The following is a 21506-nucleotide window of genomic DNA, read 5'->3' on the forward strand; positions in this document are numbered from 1 at the left end:
GACATTTTGACATGAATTCAACCACAGACTGAAAGAAAAGAAAAAAAAGCCTACAGGTGGACAAAAATATAGTCCCCAAACAACTTCTTCCCACACCCTACACCCTCAATATATGGTAAAGTATCTATAGCACATGGTACCGCCTGCTCAAGCTTCATTTGTAGCCATGCTGGAGGTTGGTAGGGCATCATGGTGTCGACATGTCAACAGTGGTGTAGTAATCGTTCAGCTTGGAAGTGTCTAAGAGTTTCAAAATCTGGAGCTGCTTAGGGTATGAGAATTCTTTAAAATCTCTGCTAAAGTATTCCAGTATACAACACAATTGTTTGGTGAAGGTTTTGTTTACGCTTCAGGCTAGGCAGGATCCACATACCCTCTATATCATTTATGCGCAGAGGGCACCCTTTGTCCCCATAGTCCTAAGATAGTTTGCTTGGAAGCCATTGAGTATATGGGAAACCAACCTGCCAATGGTGTGGGGAGCAAGTAGATGTCTGGGTCTGGTTGTAATTTGTTCTATAGTGGTTAATCCGAAGACTATAATGGTTGTATCTTAGGCAAGACCAAAGTATACGAGTCAGGGATTCCTTTTCCATGCATCCCCTCCAACATAAAGGGCTTCCTCCCATCTTCATTTTAGCTAGTAGCGTTGGGATGTAGTGCCATCTGTATATAACTTTAAACATTGACTCCCTCCATCCTGCATGGGACTCAAAGTTGTTGGCCCGAATTATAATGACCCCCCACTCATTGGGGTCTTGTTTAATGCTCAATTCTTTCTACCAAGCCTGCTGGATTGTGAGTTTGGCGGTGGCTCGTTTAACACTAAGCATGAAGTAGATAATGCATGAGGCATGTTTGTCTCCAGTACAGTGTAAGGTATTTTGCAAAAGGTGCGAGGGCTCTTGCACTTCCCTGTGTAATTATAAGATCTAGAAGCCAATGGTGACACTGCAAATAGCGATATTGTTCAGTCTCTAGAAGAGTAGATTCCTCTTTTTGCCGCTCATTTTACCAACCCCTGTGTGAGCATGTCCATCAGTGTCTTGCATCCCTCTTCCTAGTCATTTGCAATAGGAAATTCATTTTAGACCGGGCGTAAATTCTAAATTACCCCAGAGAGGTGTAAACAGGAATGGGAAAGAGGTGAGGTCATATTTGATTCCTACCCTATCCCAAACATCTAGTTTGGCCCTTGCGACTGAGGAGATATACAGTAGCTTTGGCCACTCAGATTTAAGTTGCCATTAAATATCCCACAGGGGGCCCCAATGACACTGTGTGGTTGATCGCACACCATCCCTTTTCAGTTTCTCTCCTAGTCCAATGAATGAGGCAGTGGAAGTGAGCTGCTGCATAATAATGGGAAAGGTCAGGAATCCCCATTCACCCCCCTAGGCACGGTCTCAGAGTGGTCGTCTTTCAAACTATTCACTCTGCTATGCCCTGCCATAGCAAAGAGGCACACATCGATTGAAGGTCGGCAATATAATCAGATGGGATCGAGAGGACCAAGGTCTGAAACAGATAGAGGATGCTAGGCAATATAGTCATTTTAAAGGCTGCAATTCTACCTAAGAGGGACAGAGTTTTGAATTTCCAGCTAATAAGCTCACCTCAGATTCCTCGCTTCAATTGTTGTAAATTGATTTCTATAGATTTAGCTGGGGGAGGTGCCAGTGCTAGGCCCATGCAGTCTATGTGCGAGAAAGCCCAACATAGGAAAGTGAGTGATTGCACTTGTTGAGCCAATGGCCTTGGGGCAGACACACATATAATTTCGGGTTTAGTGACATTGATTTTAAACCCCAAAACCCTTTGATAGAGTTAAAGTTCCTCAAGCACCTGGGGAAGGGAGCAAGCAGGTTCTGTCAATAGCAAGAGGATGTCATCAGTAAACAGTCAGTTGTGACCAAATCAAATTCCTTTAATCAAGGGGTTCTAGCGTGAAGACAGAGGAGGGGAGAGAGGGGGCACCCTCACCTCGCTCCCCGGTTGATTTTCACCCAATCCCAAAGAGTCCGTTAACCTGGATTCTGGCTCCTGGGGTTCGGTAGCCTGCCAAAAGCCAGGGTTTGAAAACGTCACCTATGCCCACTATTTGCAAAACATCAGACATGAAGTCCGAATCGAGTCTGTCAAGAGCTTTTTCGGCGGAAAGGGTGACCATGACGTAGTGTTTAGATCACTTAGCCCAGGTATCCAGGAGGTGGAGAGCCTTTGTGTTTTTGCCAGTTCGGTGCTCTTGAATAAAGCCAGACTGGTCAGGATTTTATCAGGTCAACTATCAGTGGTTGTAGCCATGGGGCACCTATTTTAGTAAGAATTTTGGCATCCATGTTGAGGACAGAGATGGGGCAATATGATTGACATTTGCTAGGGTCCTTGCTAGGTTTGAGAATCAGAGATATGGTAATTTCAGCCACAGTGAGTTACCCTACCTTCCCAAATTACCTCCCGGTAGACTTTGCGGAGTAAGGGCAGGAGTGTCGGGGCAAAGCACTTATTAAAGGTTTCTGTAAACCCATTTGGGCTCGGTGCCTTAGATGGGTGCAGCTTGAATATGGTTGCATGGATTTCTTCCTTTACTGGTCAATCTAATGTCGCTCAGTCTAATTGGCTTAAAGTAGGTAGCTGGGCCTACGATGGGTACTATGAGCACTGCTGTGGGTCGGTCTACTCTTTGGTGTAAAGTTGTGTATAGAAAGTACGAAAGCATTCCGCCATCTCTCTATCGCCTGTGTATGTCTGTTCTGGGGCTGTGTGGTTGGTTGCAAATTAACCTCTTATGACAGTTTTGGCACAACAGGAGTGCAATAAATTTGCCAAAAGTTGCATGATTTGTTATCATGTTGATAGTATTTATTGTAGAGATGGGTCCAGTAAATACGCAGACCAATCGCCTCCACAGTTTTAGGGAATGAGATCTCAAACTCCAGTTTCTCGGCTATAAAAATGCCATAGAGGATTGCATTCAATGCCTCCCAGAATAGTGGCCTACCTGATGTCATTATGGGTTAAATAGTCTTCGATACAGCTCTTAACATTATTAATGGTCACATGATCTTTCAATAATTAGTCTTGGAGACTGCATGTGATCTTAGTCCCAGACCCTCGAGGTCCCACATTGGCTACAAAAAACCAGGCCATGGTCAGAGTGTTTGGGACGTTGGGTTGCGTCTGTCAAATTAGGGACTAGGCATTGAGTGAGGAGAAAATAATCTAATCTAGTGTATGTTTAATTACCCCCCCCCCCCCCGAGTAGTGGAAGTAATCTTGTAGTAATGGGCATGGTTCTCCAGGCATCAACCAGGCACAATTCCTCTAGTAATGTTTCACTTGCGGCGGATAGGACTGCCTAGGCCCTTCTCCCAGTGTGGTCAGGATCAACAATCTTGGGAAGTGCTAAATTGAGGTCGCCTCAGGTGATCAGTGGCATAGCCGACCAGGTAGAGATGGTATAAATCGTGTCCGAAAGGAAGGGCTCTTTTCTTTGAGTGGGGCTATAGACCAAATCCAGAGTTAGTGGTTGAATTCTCAGAGAGCCTCGTAGGGTCACACACCTCCTGTTGGTGTCTCATAGGGTCCACTCCATCACAAGTGGGAAGTGGAGATGTATCAGGATGCCCACACCAGCTGCCTTTTTTCTACATTATTGTCCTGAATAATCTCTTGACTTCAAGAGGGAATGGTCGAGAGGTAGCAGGTGTGTTTCTAGCAGAAGGCCAATATCAGCGTTTAGAAAGGTCAGTTCAAGGCGAATAAAGCGTTGTTTAATTGGATTAGTGGGGCCCCTTACATTGTATGTGATGTTAAGTGTACTGTTAACTATGTTTGTGCTGAGTAATGGTGCCGTGTTTTCCAATGCAATGGGAGCTGGGGGGGGGGGGCAACTAGGGGAGGATGTTTAACCCCTGCTAATACTCAAAACCTCCAAAAATTACAAGATGATCAATAGTAAACATTAGGAAGGATGCCAGTTGAAAACTAACTCAGCAAGTGGGAGAAAAGAAGAAACTTAGCAAAGAAGGTTGTTGCAGCCTGCTTAATGCAGTAGGGATCAGCACCAATGGAGAACAAGAGCTGAAAAGAAAAAATACCAGTTCTTAAAAGGTTAAAAAAAAGGCTGATGTCAACACTGGACCAGAGTGACACTCATCCAGGCCAATAACGTTTCTCTCCAATTCACCTAGGCTGTAGACTTCGCAGATATCCAGGGCAACGTTTCCCCTTGGCCTCATCGTTATTGCCGAACGCCAGGACAGTCAGACTTTGTCGCCTCCATCTCTGGGGTAGGAATGGGTGAAGTAGAGCAGTGGAAGTGTTGTAGGTTGCTCGCTCTTTGAAATTGTTCCAGAAACACCTTAAGGCCTGCCAATATTTCCTTTTGTTTGGGGAGATTCGGTCTATCCCTGTGTCGCACAAGTGTCTACTTTAGGCTCCTCAGGGTTTGCGATCTCAGTCGCATCTCCACTTCCGCCTCTGGAATAAGAATATTTAGTGCCTGACCGTCTTCCCATAGACACTTAGTGGCCAAACGTTGACCCTTCCATTCAAACATTAGGCGGAAGGGATGTCCCCATCAGTATCTAACACTGTTCTCCCTCAGAAATGTGGTAACCGGTCTAAAGGTTCTGCGCTTGATCAGCGTGCTCATTGATAAATCCTGGAAGATTTGAACGTTGTCACAATTATAGTGGATCAGTTCACCTAGTCTTGCCGCTTCCAAGATCTCTTCCTTATCCTCGAAATGGAGGAAACAAACTGATTATTAGTGGGCAACTTGAAGATTGGGGCTCAAGTCCCTGCTCTGTGGACCCTGTCAATGTGCAACGGGTGCGGTCCGTGCTTATCAAGAAATGTCTCTGCCAGGCCCTGGATAAAACTTCTCATATCTTTATCCCGCAGGCCAGTGAACACATTTCTGATCCAGAGGTTGCAATGGCGGAACAGATTTTCCAAATCCTCTTGCTTTTTTTTGGAGCACGATCAGTTATTAGTTCATGGTCACCAGGCGGGAGTGATAATCCTCCAAATCCAAGGAGCGTTAGTCTTGAGTCATTTCTGAAGAGTCCACTCTACCTCCCAGGTCTTGAAGGTCCTGCTGGAGCTCACAAGGGTTCAATTTAAGATCTGCTCAGATGGCGCCATGTTCATTCTTGACCTCCATGAAGAAATATACAATAAAGCTTTTGTGCAGGGATTCTGCAGAGTCACAGAAAGCTCCTTGGGATCATGGAACCTTAGTGGGCAGGGACTGAGTCATCCTACCACTTAAGTATCTGTGAGCCCGGAGACCGACTAGCTTTAATGTCGCACTTGCCCTTCTACTCACTCACAGAGGAACAAGTGATTAGACACCCCAGAACACAACACTCCCGACCATCTCAATAATCGTACTTATAGGATACACCCTTTCGCTCTTACTCTCGTACCACTCCACAGTAACATTAGACAGAAACACAGGAAAAGTTGTAAATGTTTATTTTAACTAATGTGCTCTAGTATGCAGTATATATGCCATAACAAGTAGAACAAGGCCTAACAAGTCCGGCCAGCATTGCAAGTAGTCTGTAAATCTTAAAAAGGTGCTGTCATTATATAAGACAGTGAGACTTAACCACCCTCCCCTGATTATATACTAGAAGATCTCTGGGTGTTTAGCAGCAGACCCAATACCTCAGTCTAAAGATGGAAGATCTACATCACAGGTGCTGTCACACTCCCTTCTCTGGAAAGATCCCTCTCCAACTGTGTGTTACCCACCCGTGTATACCTATATGACCAAAGTACATGTCCCTAAACAACAGCTGCATTTGTGTGTTTTGTCTAGGTGCTAGGGCCTGACAGAACAGAACACCAAGGGGTATTGTTGTTCGACTTTGCGGTGTTCAGACTAAATCCCAGGAAAGAGCAGAACAAAGAACAACAGTATGTTCTGCGCGAAAATTACAATGTGGCACAAAGCAAAAACGTGTTCATCTAGTAAGGTGTGCAAAGCAGAGAACAGTCTGGCAAGGGCTCATGCTAACTTAGGGAAAACGACAATGGCTACCTACACCACATGACAGCTTTTAGAGAGATTTTTTTTTGTCCTCCCCAAATGCCTTGGGCTCTGGTCCATCTGCACGAGTAGCTTAGGACCTAGCTCCCCTTTCTTTGTGTGAGGGGCCTGAAAGAGGTCCTTATAGGCAGATTTAAGCTTGGGTCTCGTGTCTGCGATGACCACTAAGTTGTCTACTGTGGGGGGGTTTCCTGTTTGTATAGGAGGAAGTATGCCGGCACATGATGGGCGAGAGTCCAGCTAGCAAACTATTACTATGTGCTGGTCAATAGGCACAAAGGGCAAGTCATAGTCGGGTCCGGTCCATGTAGTGCACTCTGAGGGTCGCAGATCCGGAAACTCCTGGCCACAGAAAAGTATGTTGTGGATGTGTCTGCTTCTGGGAGGGCGACAGCACTAATCCAACTGAATGGTTCAAGTTCATGACTACTCACGATCCACCCCATTTAGTAGCAAATCACTCCAGAGGAAGTCCCTCCTCCCCTGGAAAGTCCCAGTGTGCCCCTCTGGCTCTCACTATGATCCAGATGCTGTGAGGACTGTCCAGTCGCTGTGTACCACAGGGCTTCACACCTGGGGCTCCTTTGCAGGGCGCAGATTGTAGGGTGAAGTAAGCTGGGGTCTCCCTGCTCCTAGCTGTTCCCATGTAGTGAGGGGACCCCTCTCCGAAGTGTGGAGACCAGCCATTAGTGGAGAGGGCCAGCTGGCTGTTATAGGCAGGTCCGATGCACCAATCTGGGGTCAGGGATTCCAAAAGGGGACACGGTGGGCCTCTCCCACATCTCGCACACTATCGTCCCTCATCGCTGATTGGGCTCCATGGCTGGCTGTAAGGTGAGATGAGGGGAGGGGATCTCTCGTCTTCTGGACCCCACCTGATGTGTGGATGTCTCGGAGGAGTTCACTCAGGGACCACAGTCCCACGGTTGTGATGGCACTTCTGTTCTTCAACTCTGGACCACACCAGTCCGGCCAGGCCAGGCCAGTTAGGAGGTCCTCTGCATGGAGAGAGCAGGCCACACACAGGTTGGACCCACTCATCATCTTTTCAGTTGGTGGGACATGCTGCACCGGCTCAGCATGCAACCATCGTGAATGTGTGTGAAAACCCCACAGCATGCTGTTTGCTGCGAAGCCTCTCTTCCAGCGGGCCCCACCTCCAGCAAAAAACACAGGGGGTCTCCAGAGTTAGTACCCCCCTCAGCATGAATGAAGCTCTTGGGGAGTATGCCGGACGCTCAGATGAGTGGGACATATGCAAGCACTATCAGTCGCCATCTTGGGCTTGGCCACCACCTCAGACTTACAGTTTTAAGCGATTTTTGGCTGGTGTTGCTTGTCTTTATTCTGAATACATGACTATAACTGTTATTATTCAAGGCAGAGCCTAGCCACAAGTTAAATCAGATCAACAGCAGTAACCTAGCCGACAAAGTCCAGCATGCCATCACAGGATATCACCCATCCCAACAAGCTGTCAGCTAGTCAGAGTCATTACATAAGAAAATGGTCACTTACATGTAACAACAGTTTAGAAGCTTAAAGACATTGTAGATTCATGGTTTACAAAGTTCTGCCATCAGGAAAGTGCATATATTTTACTGTACGTTTATTTCACTTTTGGTGTCACAAGCAATCTGTAAAAATAACTTCCGTACAGCCTTGATTAGTACTTCATAATGTTGCATAAGTTAGAGCCACATTTTGCGTGTGTTTTTCTGACCAAGCGTAGCTGTTAAGGTGTATGAAGAAAAACACTGCAATGCTATATTTTATAGGGACGAGGAATGGTGGGCATGTGAAAATTTAGCATCTTCAAGTTACAAATAAGTAACTTTTCTTTTGACATTTAGCACTGGTTAGAACAAGTTTATATTGTAATCAGTTTGGGGGTGAAAGTAGTATGAAATTAATTTAATTCACTAGAAACACCTGTTCCACCTGTGTCCAGTCTTTTATCTGTGTTCCAACTTATTTAAAGCATTTCTCAAAGTTCAAATGTGCAAAAACAAATCTGGAATACATGTAAAACAGCATGTTTTTCTTCAAGATTTATTCTTTCAAAAATATCCTCTAAATTAGAAGAGGACAATTATGAAGATGTAGTTACATGTAACAACACGGCACTACACGAAGGGATGAAAGACGTCGCCGAGTGGATGAAGAACGGCCGCCTGAAACTGAAGTCAGACAAGACGGAAGTCCTCATCCTGGGACCATCGCCCTCCGCCTGGGACGACTCCTGGTGGCCCCCAGCCCTGGGCACCGCTCCCAAGCCAACAGACCACGCACGCAACCTGGGATTCATCCTGGACTTTTCCCTCTCAATGACCAGACAAGTCAACGCCGTCTCCTCATCATGCTTTCACACCCTACGCATGCTTCGCAAGATCTTCCGATGGATCCCAACCGATACCAGGAAGACGGTCACCCAGGCCCTCGTCACCAGCCGATTGGACTACGGAAACACCCTCTACGCCGGAACCACAGCCAAGCTACAGAAAAGACTCCAACGCATCCAGAACGCCTCCGCCCGACGCATCCTGGACATCCCCCGACGCAGCCACATCTCCGGCCACCTGAGGGACCTGCACTGGCTCCCCATCAACAAGAGGATCACGTTCAGGCTCCTCACCCATGCACACAAGTCTCTCCACGACCTGGGCACCAAGTACCTCAACGACCGCCTGACCTTCTACACGCCCACCCGCCAGCTACGGTCTACTAGCCTCGCCCTCGCCGCCGTACCACGCATCCGAAGAGCAACCGCCGGAAGCAGATCCTTCTCCTACCTGGCAGCCAAGACATGGAACTCCCTCCCCATCCACCTTCGGCTGACCCAGGACCACCTCGCCTTCAGGAGACAACTCAAGACCTAGCTGTACGAGCAGTAGCGGACCCCCTCCCCCAAGCGCCTTGAGACCCTTCCGGGTGAGTAGCGCGCTATACAAATGCTATGATTGATTGATAGTTTGCTATGGGGAATTGCTGCAATTAAATTTCATATTCACCCAGTACAAACCACTTTTTATACAAGGTCTGCAATGAAATGTTACTAAGTCACAATAAATCTCAGTGTAAGTAAAAGTTATTCAAATTTCTTTCGATTTAGTCAGTTTCATTTGTAAGAATGAGATACACTGAAAAGTGGCTTTATTTTAAACAGTGAGAAATATTTAATAACTATAGTTAAACAACGAATAGCTATACAAAGAAACAATACAAATAATTTACAATACTTACTGATTAAATATGCATTTTTATTTTTTGCAGTTTTTCGAATGAAAAGAATATAATGTGTGAAGTTTATGGTGTTTAATAACTGGAAAATGAAATTCTGTGTCTAAAATAAAAACAGATTGCCTTGAGAAAGAGACAAACATTGTGAAACATTTGGTAGCATTATACAATGAAATTTAAAGACTATGAAATGCAAGAACAATTACGTTTGAGATTTTTCTCAGGTTTCATGCCTCCATCTATACTCTTTCTAAATGCCGGGAAATTGCTTGCCATTGAAACATAGGTGGTTTAATCTAGGTGTGGCCTTGACTATAGGCAGGCTGTCTTTGTAATTCACATGTACAAAATGTATGTTGCCCCCACCATCCCAATCACGTAGGGATTCTGACTGGGTATTGCGTACTTCAAATTTTTTCAAAAGCCTCTTCCACAAGTTCCAAATAGTATGAAACTGCACATTTTGTCTGATTACGCTAAACAAAATAGACTACCATGATGGATGTTTCAAAAACCCATATATCCTGCTAGTAAAACAGATGCCTGGTCTCGTGAACTCTTGATCACATTATTTATGAATTTTAAGTCTTGATTGACAAATTCCTCTGTAGTTTGGGAATTCCATTCGACTCTGCTAATTTATAAAAATGTTGTTGTATCAGCTTATGTCATGTACTCCGCCGCCTCGGACTTCCTGTTCTCCTTCTCAGGAGAGAGCTGATTTTGCTACTGGACTACAAGGAAATCTTCAAAATATTCATGAGAAATGAGTTACGACTTCAAATAACAAATCGGGTACTGTAGCACAGGGGTACATATTGAAAAATATATTATTGGACTTAGATTGGGAAGTAACTGGTTTGGGGAAAACAATTCATTTAGTTCGACTATCTGCTTTAACATAGGCAGAAAAGTACTAGATGTATGCTTTTGATGAAGAGGTTAAGTTACAAATCATTAACCTCCTCTCATTCTAGTCATGGTGGAAAAATTGTCAGTGCTTGTTGCAACACTCTTGCAAATGTAATTAGGTTTTCTCAAGGTGAGGAGGCATGTGGCTGTTCTGCCTCTTCTCTGGATTTCGGATTTTAGTCCTTACAGATGCTCTCCAATTCGTCCACAAACGTAGCTACTTCTTCAGACAGACAAGAGTCTTCTTCTACATCTGGGTTAATGCCGTTTGCAGTATCTTCCTGACATTATACCTCTACAAAATGTCTTACAGGCTTGGTGCTTTTTAAAAAAACGTTATGAAACACACTCAAAAGTGTTAAGTGCATCTTAAGCCTCTTCAACTCTCATATTAATGTCAAAGTTCTGCACATTTTTCCCCTCTTACCAGTCCCAATTAAAAATCGGCGAAATTCGTAAATAAACTACTATCCTCATATGTGATGTCTAATGAAATCCTGCATTCCTCCCTAACAAGTTTCAGAAAAGATAGTAATACAGAAACTGCCCTCCTAGCAGCGACGAAGAATTGAGGACAATTCTGGATAGAAATGGTGGTGCTGCTGCCTTGATCCTACTAGATCTGAGTGCTGAGTTTGACACCATCACACACCCGACATTGATTAAAAGACTAGCTGAAGCAGGCATTGGGAGCACAGCACTGAAATTGTTAACATATTTTCTCTACAATCAAACCTTTCAAGTACAAGAATAAGATAGGCAGTCAAATATATTTTCCCTCAAGTGTGGAGCACCACAGGGCTCGTCTCTTAGCCCGACTCTGTTTAATTTGTATGTCGCTCCACGGGCTGAGATTATATAATCTTTTCTTCAATCTCCTATGCAGACTACACGCAAATTATTATTGGTCTGACTGGCCAAATGGAAAATACCTCCAATATTCTTAACCCCTGTTTTAATCATGTAGTAGACTGGATGGCAAGTAGCAGTCTTAACCCCTTCAGTGCTGATGACAAAGCCAGCTCGTCATGGGTTTTACCTGCGCTGTGCTTATGACGAGCTGGCTTTGTCATGAACAATGGGAATTTCAAGAATGCAGCACCGGACGGGAAAACACCTTAGCACCCAAGGTACTGAATGGAGCTAAGACTGAGGTGATGATAGTGGGTAACAATCCCACTAGGTGGCTGCAGATGAATTGGCCAAAGTGTTTGGGCAGTTGCCCCATTCCAAAAATGAAGGCCAAAAGTTAAGGAGTCTGGTTAGACAAAAAAAGGACAATGGAAACCCAGGTCAAGAAACTGGTGGGCACTTGTTTAGGCCTGTCAGTCACCTCAGAAGACAATTGAGATGGCTACCAGATTCGACACACAGAGTTGCAGTACAAGGCCTGGTAATGTCGCTGCTTGAATACGGCAACTGTACAGAATGCTGCAGCAAGTACTCTTCTAAAAAATACCTGCACACCAGTCAGCAAGGGTAACACTGGCAGCCCTGCATTGGCTGCCAGTGCCCAAAATAATCCAGTTTAGGCTCTCTGCTTTGCACAAAAAGTGATGTATAAAAAGGATCAAAAGTATACAAAAACTCCTCACACTTCACAATCCAATGAGGTTTCACACTCTACTGACCAGCTGTTACGCACAGTCCCCAAGTTTAGGAAAGCTAGAGCCGGAGCCGTTCCTTTGCGTGCATTGCCCCAAAGCTGTGGAACTCTCTCCAGCCACAGATAAGGCACATTGAGTTTGAATAAAAATTTAGGAACCTGTTCAAAACTAGGCAGTTTGAATAACTGTAGCGTTGACAGAAGACCAGTGACTAGTTTTAGCGCTGGGTGGCCCTTTTGGGTAGCCATGCTCTTTATAAATCTTGAGAACAGAATCTTGAGAATAGAATATTTTGCTTTTCGAGGTTGACCACTGCCTAGCCTTTTCTGTCCAGAGGGGTTTCTTTTTTTTAAGGAAATGTTTTTTTGCCACCTGCTCAGTTATTGGCTTATCTTCAAGCTCAGACCTTTGTTATTTCAGTATTCAAATATCGAGCTTCGGTTTGCCACTTCTGCCTATTGCGCAGGAATTTTTTGGGACATTCATTAGATTTCAGAGCCTTGACGCTTTTCTGATTTGTCTTTGGCCTATACAGTTCCTAATACTTTGGCATATTAGCTTGAGACAGCGGCACACACTGACAACTAATGTTTCTCATTTTTTGTGTTTAAGGCTTTCCTTCTGCTCTAGAGTCAGATGACTCGACCTCTGACCGCCAGATGCTCTGTCCTTTTCTTTCCTCCTCACCTCCTTTCCACTTACGATACCTTTGAGGCCTTGATGAAACTTCTGGTCTGGGGAAAGTAACCGTCACAATATAACCCAAAGTATCACTTTCGAGTGTTTCCTCTTCGTAATCCTTCCTCTTTTTATCAGAGATTCAGGGTCAACAAGTGCTTTATCAGCAACAGCATAGCCTCCTCCTCTGAGGAGAATTCTGTCTCAGGAGACTTACTGTCTTATTTCCCAAAGCCTAACAGACCACACAGAAAATAGTGTCCTACACTTTTGGTTTCACAGCAGAAGTATTTGGATGACATTTATAGTACATCTCACATATTCGTTACCGATAGCCTTAAAGCAAACAACTAGTTGCACGATTTCCTTGTCTCTTCGCAGGAAACACTGATGCCATCAGAGGCAAAATATAAATGGAGTGTTTCCCAATAATAGCAGGGGGAACTCATACATTTTCAATACAGCAGAAAAACATTCTTTCAGAACCTCATCCATGAATTCCTAAAAAGAAAACTGGTCCCTAATCACAATGCTGGGGTTGGCTCTTTAGCCCTATTGGCACCAAAAATCTTTCATACTCTTGCAGCCGACTCAATGGTGGAGCAAGGATTTGAAGATGCCAAAATGTGTGAAGTATAGATTGAAGTCGGGGGCGTGGTCTTGGAGGCGACCAAGATGGACGCTTCTGGCTGAAGCACCGCTGGTCGGTGTTGTGTTCTTATGTCATCTCGTGCTTGCCGTTTCACTATGACATTCACGTGCACAGACTCGCGCTCTGCTCGTGAGTGTATTTACCTTCAAATGCTTGGCATTCACGTGCACAGACTCGCACTCAGCTTGTGAGTGTATTTACCTTCAAATGCTTCCCGTGGTATGTATCCCTCCTACTGTGTATTCCTCGTGACATGTATCCTTTCAAATGTATGCTTACTAGGTATGTACTGTGTTATACAGTTATTGTCATTCAGTTATTGCTGTTGCATGGAGCCATCGGATGTATGCCGGGGATTGCCTCTTAACTTGGAATAAACTTACTTTTTACTATATCTGCATTCCTGGAAATTGATTTAACAATTTGGCGACGAGGGACGGAGCATTTACGAACCATTTGGAGGCATTTCCTGACATTTCATCATTAAAAATTTTCGATGGATTTTCAAACACGTTACTGTACACTAATACGTGTTTCATCTCTTTAACGTTAAGAAGACTTAACTACGAAACATCGGATTTTCACCGATCCATTACGGTTTGATTTTAAGCTTTATAATTTTTACTACGCACCTTCACTGTCTGCTATCCAGTTTCCTGCCGCGCTGTGTGTAAGCATACACTTTCCGATTGGATGATTGCGGGCGGAAGAGGATTGATGGCTGAAAAGGATTAGCGCATTTCCGTTAGACGCTACTCTTCGTTTATTTCAGTCAAAAGTGAAAAGGTGACTTCCCGCTTTCCCGTTTTCTTCAAGCTTCGTTAAAAAGAAACGGTGAGAGTCATTTCACATTCTGTGAAGCGAGAGGAAGAAAGAAATACTTTTACTAATATGAAGGTTGAACAGAAAGACGCCGTTCTTCTGGAAAGAACTGTTTGACTCGTTTTGTTTTTTTTTTTCTTCTTCATCAACTCTCTACAAGTACTTTAATTTATCCTTATTGAACTTCATCATTTTAATTTTTCTTTATTTCCTTAAATTGAGAGCAAAGTATTTATATTTTACATTGCATATTTATTAAGTCTGTCTACTATGTGTGCGCAAGGGTATACTCTCTCCCCACCACAAAGCTACTGGTCAGCAGGAAGTTCTCCTTGTATGCCATGGATAGAATGGAAGGCATATTTCTTAAATTATATAGAAACTTTAGATGCTAATGGGAAAATGAAAGCGCCTGAAAAAAAGGGTATTTTCTTACATTCACTAGGACCAGAGGGTCTAAAAGCATTCAATCAATTACCTATTTCACAAGCCAGTGGAGATATGAATGTCTTTGATAAGGCTATTTATGATTTTGACAAATATTGTTCTCCCAAAGTGTGTATAGGAATTTCTAGATTCAAATTTTTCCAAAGAAAACAGTTAACTGAGGAATCTGTTGACAATTTTGTATCTTCTTTAAAAACTCTTGCATTAGATTGTACATTTGGCAATTTACAAGAAGATTTAATTAGAGATCAAGTTGTCATGCACTCAAAAAACGAAACTATACAGGAGAGGTTGTGGATAAATGGTGATGAGAATTTAGATTTCATTTTGTCCATTGTCAGAAAAGCAGAACTCTCTTGTAGGAGTGCACAACAAGTCAAAGGGAAAGAAGTTTCTGTTAGTAAAGACATTGTATCAAAGATTAATCAAAAGTATGATAACAGAAATAGAGATCTTTCTAAAAAAAGACAACCTTTTTCCCCTAAAGGAAGTTCTGAAGATTCCAAAAATAATTTAAGGTGTTTTAGGTGCAATAGTAAGTCGCATTTAGCCAATAACAAAATTTGTCCAGGCCTAAAACAGAAATGTTCTAGCTGTGGCTTAATGGGTCATTTCACTTCTGCATGTAGAAGGAGTAAAACTAATCAGAAGGTGAAATGCATTGAATTAAGCGACTACAGTGATGATGAAGACTCTAATAATTATTCTAACAACTGTTCTTTTGTTCTTAATATAAAAGATTCTGTCGTTCTGAATGTAAATGACACCACCATTAAGAAAAAACCTCTATGTGATATGACTATTGGTGGTGTAAAGATCAACATGTATGCAGATTCTGGATCTCCTTATTCCATTGTGTGCGAATCTGTTTGGAATAAGATGTTTGTGCCTAGATTAGGCAGTCATCTAGAAGAAAGTGACATCAATCCAGAAGGATATTCTGGCGGTACTATAGATATCCTAGGGTTCAGGACTCTAGTCTTTAGATTTAAAAATAGGAAATGTATTGCAAAGTTGTATGTTTCAAAGAAAGGACCTTCAGTGCTTAGTTGGTTTGATTTTGGTAAACTTGACATCATACTTGATCCCAATAGTCCTAACCCTGTGATGTTAGTTGATGAACAGAATGGAATTGCTTCACTAATGTTAAGCAAATTTCCTAATGTTTTCTCGAAAGGCATTGGGAGATTAACCAACTTTAGACATGAGATTCGATTAAAAGAGAATTCTTGCCCTAAGGTGCACAAGGCAAGAAATATACCTTTTGCTGTCAGAGAAGAAGTAAAAAATGAGTTAGATGGTTTAGTGGAAGGGGGGATAATAGAAAGAATCGAATCATCTGAATGGGTTTCGCCCATAGTTGTTGCCAGACGGGCCAATGGTAAGGTGAGACTCTGCATTGACCTGCGCCACCTCAACAACAACATCATTGTAGATCAGTTTCCCCTTCCCCGCATTTTAGAGATGCTATCTGTGATTGGTGGCTCTAAGTTTTTCTCAACCATAGACTTATCTGCGGCCTACCACCAGATAGAACTTAGTGATAAGAGCAAAGATCTAACTGCATTCATTACACCTTTTGGGTGCTTCAGATTCAATAGGATGCCTTTCGGTTTGGCATCGGCAGCGGCTATTTTTCAAAGAGTGATGCAAGATATTCTAAAGGACTGTAAACATGCTATTTGTTTTCAGGATGATATTTTGGTATTTAATGATGACAAAGATAAACATATTTCTGCTTTAGAAGAAGTTTTAGGTGCACTTAATGCACATGGCCTCACTATTAAGCATGAAAAGTGTAAATTTGGTGTTAAATCTGTGAATTATTTAGGACATGAACTATGTGAGGAAGGTATCAAACCTAAACCTTCTCTCTTAGAAGCCATTAAGTCTGCACCTCATCCTCAGTCTAAAGATGACGTTAGATCATTTTTAGGGCTAGTGGAATTTTACGCAAGGTATGTACCTGACTTTTCGTGCAGGACATACAGCATTAGGCAGCTAATCAAGAACAAAGTTGCTTTTGAATGGACCAGTGAATGTGAGAAGGAGTTTTGTGATGTGAAAGGTGCCATTTGTTCTGCCAGTGCTCTGTCCTGCTTTGATCCATCTTTACAAAACATCATCACCACTGATGCTAGTTCGAAGGGGCTAGGGGCTGTATTCACTCAAAAGACTAAGGAAGGAAAAGAGGTCATTATTGCACATGCTTCTAGGGCTCTTACTCCTGCTGAAGAAAAATACTCCACAATAGAAAGGGAGACTTTAGCGTGCATATGGGCTTTGGAACATTTTAGGGTATTCATTTGGGGTAAAGAATGTGTACTGAGGAGTGATCATAAACCTCTTGTACGCCTTCTTACCACTGAAGGAATGTTAAGAGCCTCTGCTCGTATTGCACGTATGTCCATGCGCTTACAGGATTTCATCTATGACATACAATATGTACCCGGGAAAGAAAATGTGTCTGCTGATTTCTTGTCAAGGATGCCTTTACCTATTCAAGAGGATTTGTATAATGAGTGGGATGATTTTCAAATTGCTTTGATTCATGACGAAGGGCCCATTCCCATTGATCAAACTTTGTGGAAAGAGAAATCTGATGTTGATGAAACTTTAAAAAATGTGACAAAATATGTTACAAGTGGTTGGCCTGATAAAAAGCATCTGGATTCTAGTTTGAAGAGCTTCTGGGAAGTAAGATCAGAGCTTTCATTTTGTGGAAATATTGTTAAGAGAGGTGAACGTATTGTTCCACCTATTGGTGTGAGGAAGGTTATTGTTTTGCAAAGCCATGAAGGGCATAGTGGTATGGTCAGAACTAAACAACAGGTTAAGCGTTTATTTTGGTGGCCTGGGATGGACATGTTTATTGAACGAATAGTTAGGAATTGCGTGGTTTGTGCGAACTCTGACAAGTCTTTGGTCACACTGAAACCTAATATGGGCGTACACACTATTCCTGACAATCCATGGGAGACCATTGCTATTGACATTATGGGTCCCGTTGGTCATGGTTCTAAGTATGTTATTGCAGCGATTGATGTTTTCTCTAAATGGCCTGTGATCAAAATTGTTCAAGGAATAGATACTGACTCGGTTCTTTGCTTTTTAGATAGAGTTTTTATTGAAGAAGGACTGCCACTAAGGATTATATCTGACAATGGTGTCCAATTCAATTCCAAAAAAGCCAATGATTATTTTACAAGGCTTGGCATAGTACACTCTACTACTTCCTTATATAATCCTAGTGGGAACGGAGTTATAGAGAGGTTCAATAGAGTTCTTAAGAGTGCCATACAGTCTGTTGGTAAAGATGATGCGAAATGGGAGATTGAAATCTTTAAGAAAATTTGGATGTATAGAACAACCATGAACTCAATGACAGGTTATTCTCCATTTGAAATCATGAGGGGGAGAACTGCTAGGACCAAGGTGAATCCATCATGGTTAGTGCAATCATCTCCCTCTAGTGTGGATCTGAAGAAAGTCAAAGAGAACCTTATTCGTACTCACTGTTCTAGTAAAAAGTATTTTGATGAGAAGTGTGGTTCTAAAACGGATCCTAAAGTAGAAATTGGGATGATGGTTGTTGGACAGGCCACATGAAGGGCCGCTCTCCCCCGGCCCAACCAGGCCTGAGTCCAGTCCCGCAAGTACCACACACCACCATTGCACGTCCTCCGTCCCCTCAGGGACCCCTGCCCTCGAGCATGTCAACCTCGTGGGTCCGATCCACTGCAGGCCCACGCGCCCAGCCTGGGGCGCCATCTTGGACACTCCACCACGAGGCCGCCTGGCCCCCGATCGACCTCAACCCTGGGCCTGGCCCGGCCTCAGACATTCCGGCACCACCCTCCACCCAGGAGGTGAGCGGGCTACTTGGCAAGTCAATGGGAGAAAGAGGTGCCGATGGCTCTCCCCCACCAAGTGCCGCTCGCCCATCGCCTCCCCGGGCGCTGGCTCCACCCCCCTGCTGGGTGTCTGGACTCCCTCATCCCGGACCTCCCGACCTCCAAGTGCGAGGGTCCGGACTTCAAAGCACGCCAGCCCTATAACTGGGGCAGCTCCAGAGCAGGAAGGCAGTTGTATCTTGGAGTCGAGAGACGTAAAGAGGAACTCATCCTGGACGGACTACTGGCGCTGCCGTAGCTCTGTCTTGTGCACCATCGTCCTGCCTGTTGGCGCTGCCACAGCCGTCGTAATCTTCATCACCTTCATCGTCGTCGGGACCTGCTGGCGTGGCCGCGGACCGTTGTAACCGCCATCTTCACCGGGACCTGCAGGCTCCGCCGCGGACCGTCGTTTTCCTTCGTCCATCTCGGGACCTGCCTGGCTCCGCCGCGGCCCGATCATCTAGAACGCCGAGCTCGAGGATTGAGAGCTATTTTCCACTCGTTGGTAACAAAGACTGTCCCGCTACCCCTTTCCTAAACCAGAGACTAGAACAGAAGGGACCCCCGAGTCCAGACCTCCTTGTATCCATCATCGTAATTTAAGAATTGCATATAAAGTCTCGTTAACCTTCAACCTTGTGTGGTGTCCGTCTGTGGGGGGGAAGTTACTTATCTGTACAGTCGTTGGAGACGGCTCTCCCTGGAGACCTCTCCCCGTAACCTCGGCCGACCCTCCCGGTCCGTCTAACATTGGTGGCCAGCGGCGCGATCCGAATCACCGCATAAACGTACAGAGAGTAGCTCACCCCACGACGAAGTCACAATGACCACGAAAGAGAGCGGATCAACCGAGAAATTCCAAATGGAGAAATTGGAGGAGTACAACCATCGTGAACTCAAACAATTCTGCATCGAACTGGGTATCGCTACCACCGGACTGAGTACCAAGGACGATTTTAAGCATGCCCTAGAATCTTGGGCAGAGACCGGGGCTGCCGGAACCCCTGATCAAAGCACCGTAGAAAAAACGACCACGGCCCCTGAAGGGCAAAGAACGGGTCTCTCGCAAGACGAGATCCAGGAAAGAGAAAGGACCCGACTACACGAACTAGAAATGGCCCGACTTAAAAATGGACATTGAACTTAAGTTGGCCGAACAAAAAATCAACTTAGAGCACCTGCGTCTCCGAGAAGAAAGAGAGGAGAAACAGAGACAAAGGGAGCTCGAGGAAAAGAAACTAGCGTACGAACACGAACGGAACCTAGCCGAGATCAACCTACGCAAGCAGAATAAAGAAGCAGGGGTGCCCGAGCGACCCCCCACCTCAGGGGCCACAGACAAAAAGGTACACATCCCCAAGGATGTTGTCCGAGAATATTTCAGAGAGGACGACATCCAGCAATGGTTTAAAGCCTATGAAATCGCTATGACGGCACACCGGATCGATAGAAGCGACTGGGGAGCCGGTCTCTGGGGAAGATTCCTCAATGAGGGCCGCGACACCCTGCTACAGCTCCCGGACCACCAGATGACCTCCTACGACCATATGAAAGCGGCACTCCTCACCCGCTATGGTCTCACACCCGAGATGTACCGTCAGAGGTTCCGAGACTGCACCCGCATCCCGGGTACGACTTGGGTGGACTATGTAACATACTTTAGCCGAGCCTTCGAGGGCTGGATCCGAGGAAGCAACGTCACGACCTACGAGCAACTATTTAATCTGATGGTATGGGAGCATCTGTCGAACAATTGCTTCATTGAACTCCGCCAGCACCTCCTCGACAGCAAGTTAACGGATCCCCGGCAGCTCGCAGCCGAAGCTGACCGGTGGGAGATCACCAGAGTGGGCCGGAATGGGTCCTACGAACAGAACCGGAACAACAATGGTCAGCACCGACCCAGAGGAGGAGGAGGGGGCCAAGGGCGAGGAAGAGACAACGCCCCGGTCGCCCCCGCTACCAACACCACCCCCCCGGCCAACCGGGGCAGCACCCCAGCGCGACCGGGGTACAGAGCCAATGTCACGTGTCACCGATGTCAACGAGTCGGCCACTATGCGAACGACCCAAACTGCCCGCAGTACCAGAGCCCAAGACCCCGCCAAGTGGCCGCTGCAGCCCTAGGGGAAGAACAGATCTCCGAGGAGCAGGAGGAATACGAACAAGAGCATCAAGAGTGGGAGCCAGCCGCCATGGCTCTAGCCTGCTTAGGGGGGAAAGACATGGTCCCGCGGGTCCCCCTACCCGCTAACACCCAGAAGTACAGCCAATGGGTGAGCATCAATGGACGCCAGGCCGAAGCCCTTCGTGACACCGGGGCCAGTGTAACAGCCGTCCGCTGTCACCTGGTGGCCCCAGAACAGTATCTACCGAACATTCTCTGCCCTGTACGATCAGCCGATAACTCGGAAAGCCTGTGTCGGATGGCCTGCGTCCCCTTCGAATGGGGGGGGGTCTCCGGCATGTTGAAAGTAACGGTCCGAGACGATGCCCCCGTAGACTGCCTCCTGGGCAATGACCTGGAAAGCTCTCCGTGGGCCGCCGTGGAGCGAAAGGAACACCTGGGGATGTTGGGCGTCCCAGACTGGGCGTGCGTCACCACCCGTTCCATGGCCGCCCGTGCCAACCACCGACCAGAAGAACCCGAATGGCCGGCGCCACCGCCTCCGGTCGCCCCAGCCGAAAACACCGACCGTAACATTCCCTCCGAACCAGCTCACCCTACCGACCTCGCTAACCTCGACCAGTGGCCTCAAGAAGGGGGGCCCACGCAAGAACGATTTCGCCAAGAGCAGAAGACCTGTCCCTCCCTCGAGGGACTCCGCCAGCAAGCGCTCGCCCAAAGCGCAGGGGATACCTCCGGAACTCATTGGGTCTACTGGGACAATGATCTGCTGTACAGCGAGCAAAGAATCGCCGAGCTGGGGAGCAACCGAGTACTAGTGGTACCCCTCCGTTTCAGAGACTTCCTGTTAAACCTGGCCCACGATGTCCCCCTGGCAGGACATCTGGGACAAGATAAAACCTACAGTCGCCTAGTGACCCACTTCTTCTGGCCCAAAATGAGGAACGATGTGCACCAGCATTGCCGATCTTGCCCCACGTGCCAAGCCAGTGGAAGGAGCGGCCGCAAACTAAAGGCCCCCCTGCAACCTTTTCCCGTGGTCACTACTCCGTTTGAGAGA

At 45.5% G+C, this 21506-nt stretch overlaps 1 protein-coding gene across 8 annotated transcripts in view; it reads right to left on the reverse strand.

The window, feature by feature from the left end:
• Positions 1-21506, reverse strand: part of IKZF4 (IKAROS family zinc finger 4) — a 376192-nt gene that overhangs the window by 228990 nt on the left and 125696 nt on the right. The gene's annotated exons all lie outside the window — the stretch shown is intronic.

This window comes from Lissotriton vulgaris, chromosome 1_1, assembly GCF_964263255.1.
Source record: "Lissotriton vulgaris chromosome 1_1, aLisVul1.2, whole genome shotgun sequence".
In the NCBI taxonomy this organism is placed as follows: domain Eukaryota; kingdom Metazoa; phylum Chordata; class Amphibia; order Caudata; family Salamandridae; genus Lissotriton; species Lissotriton vulgaris.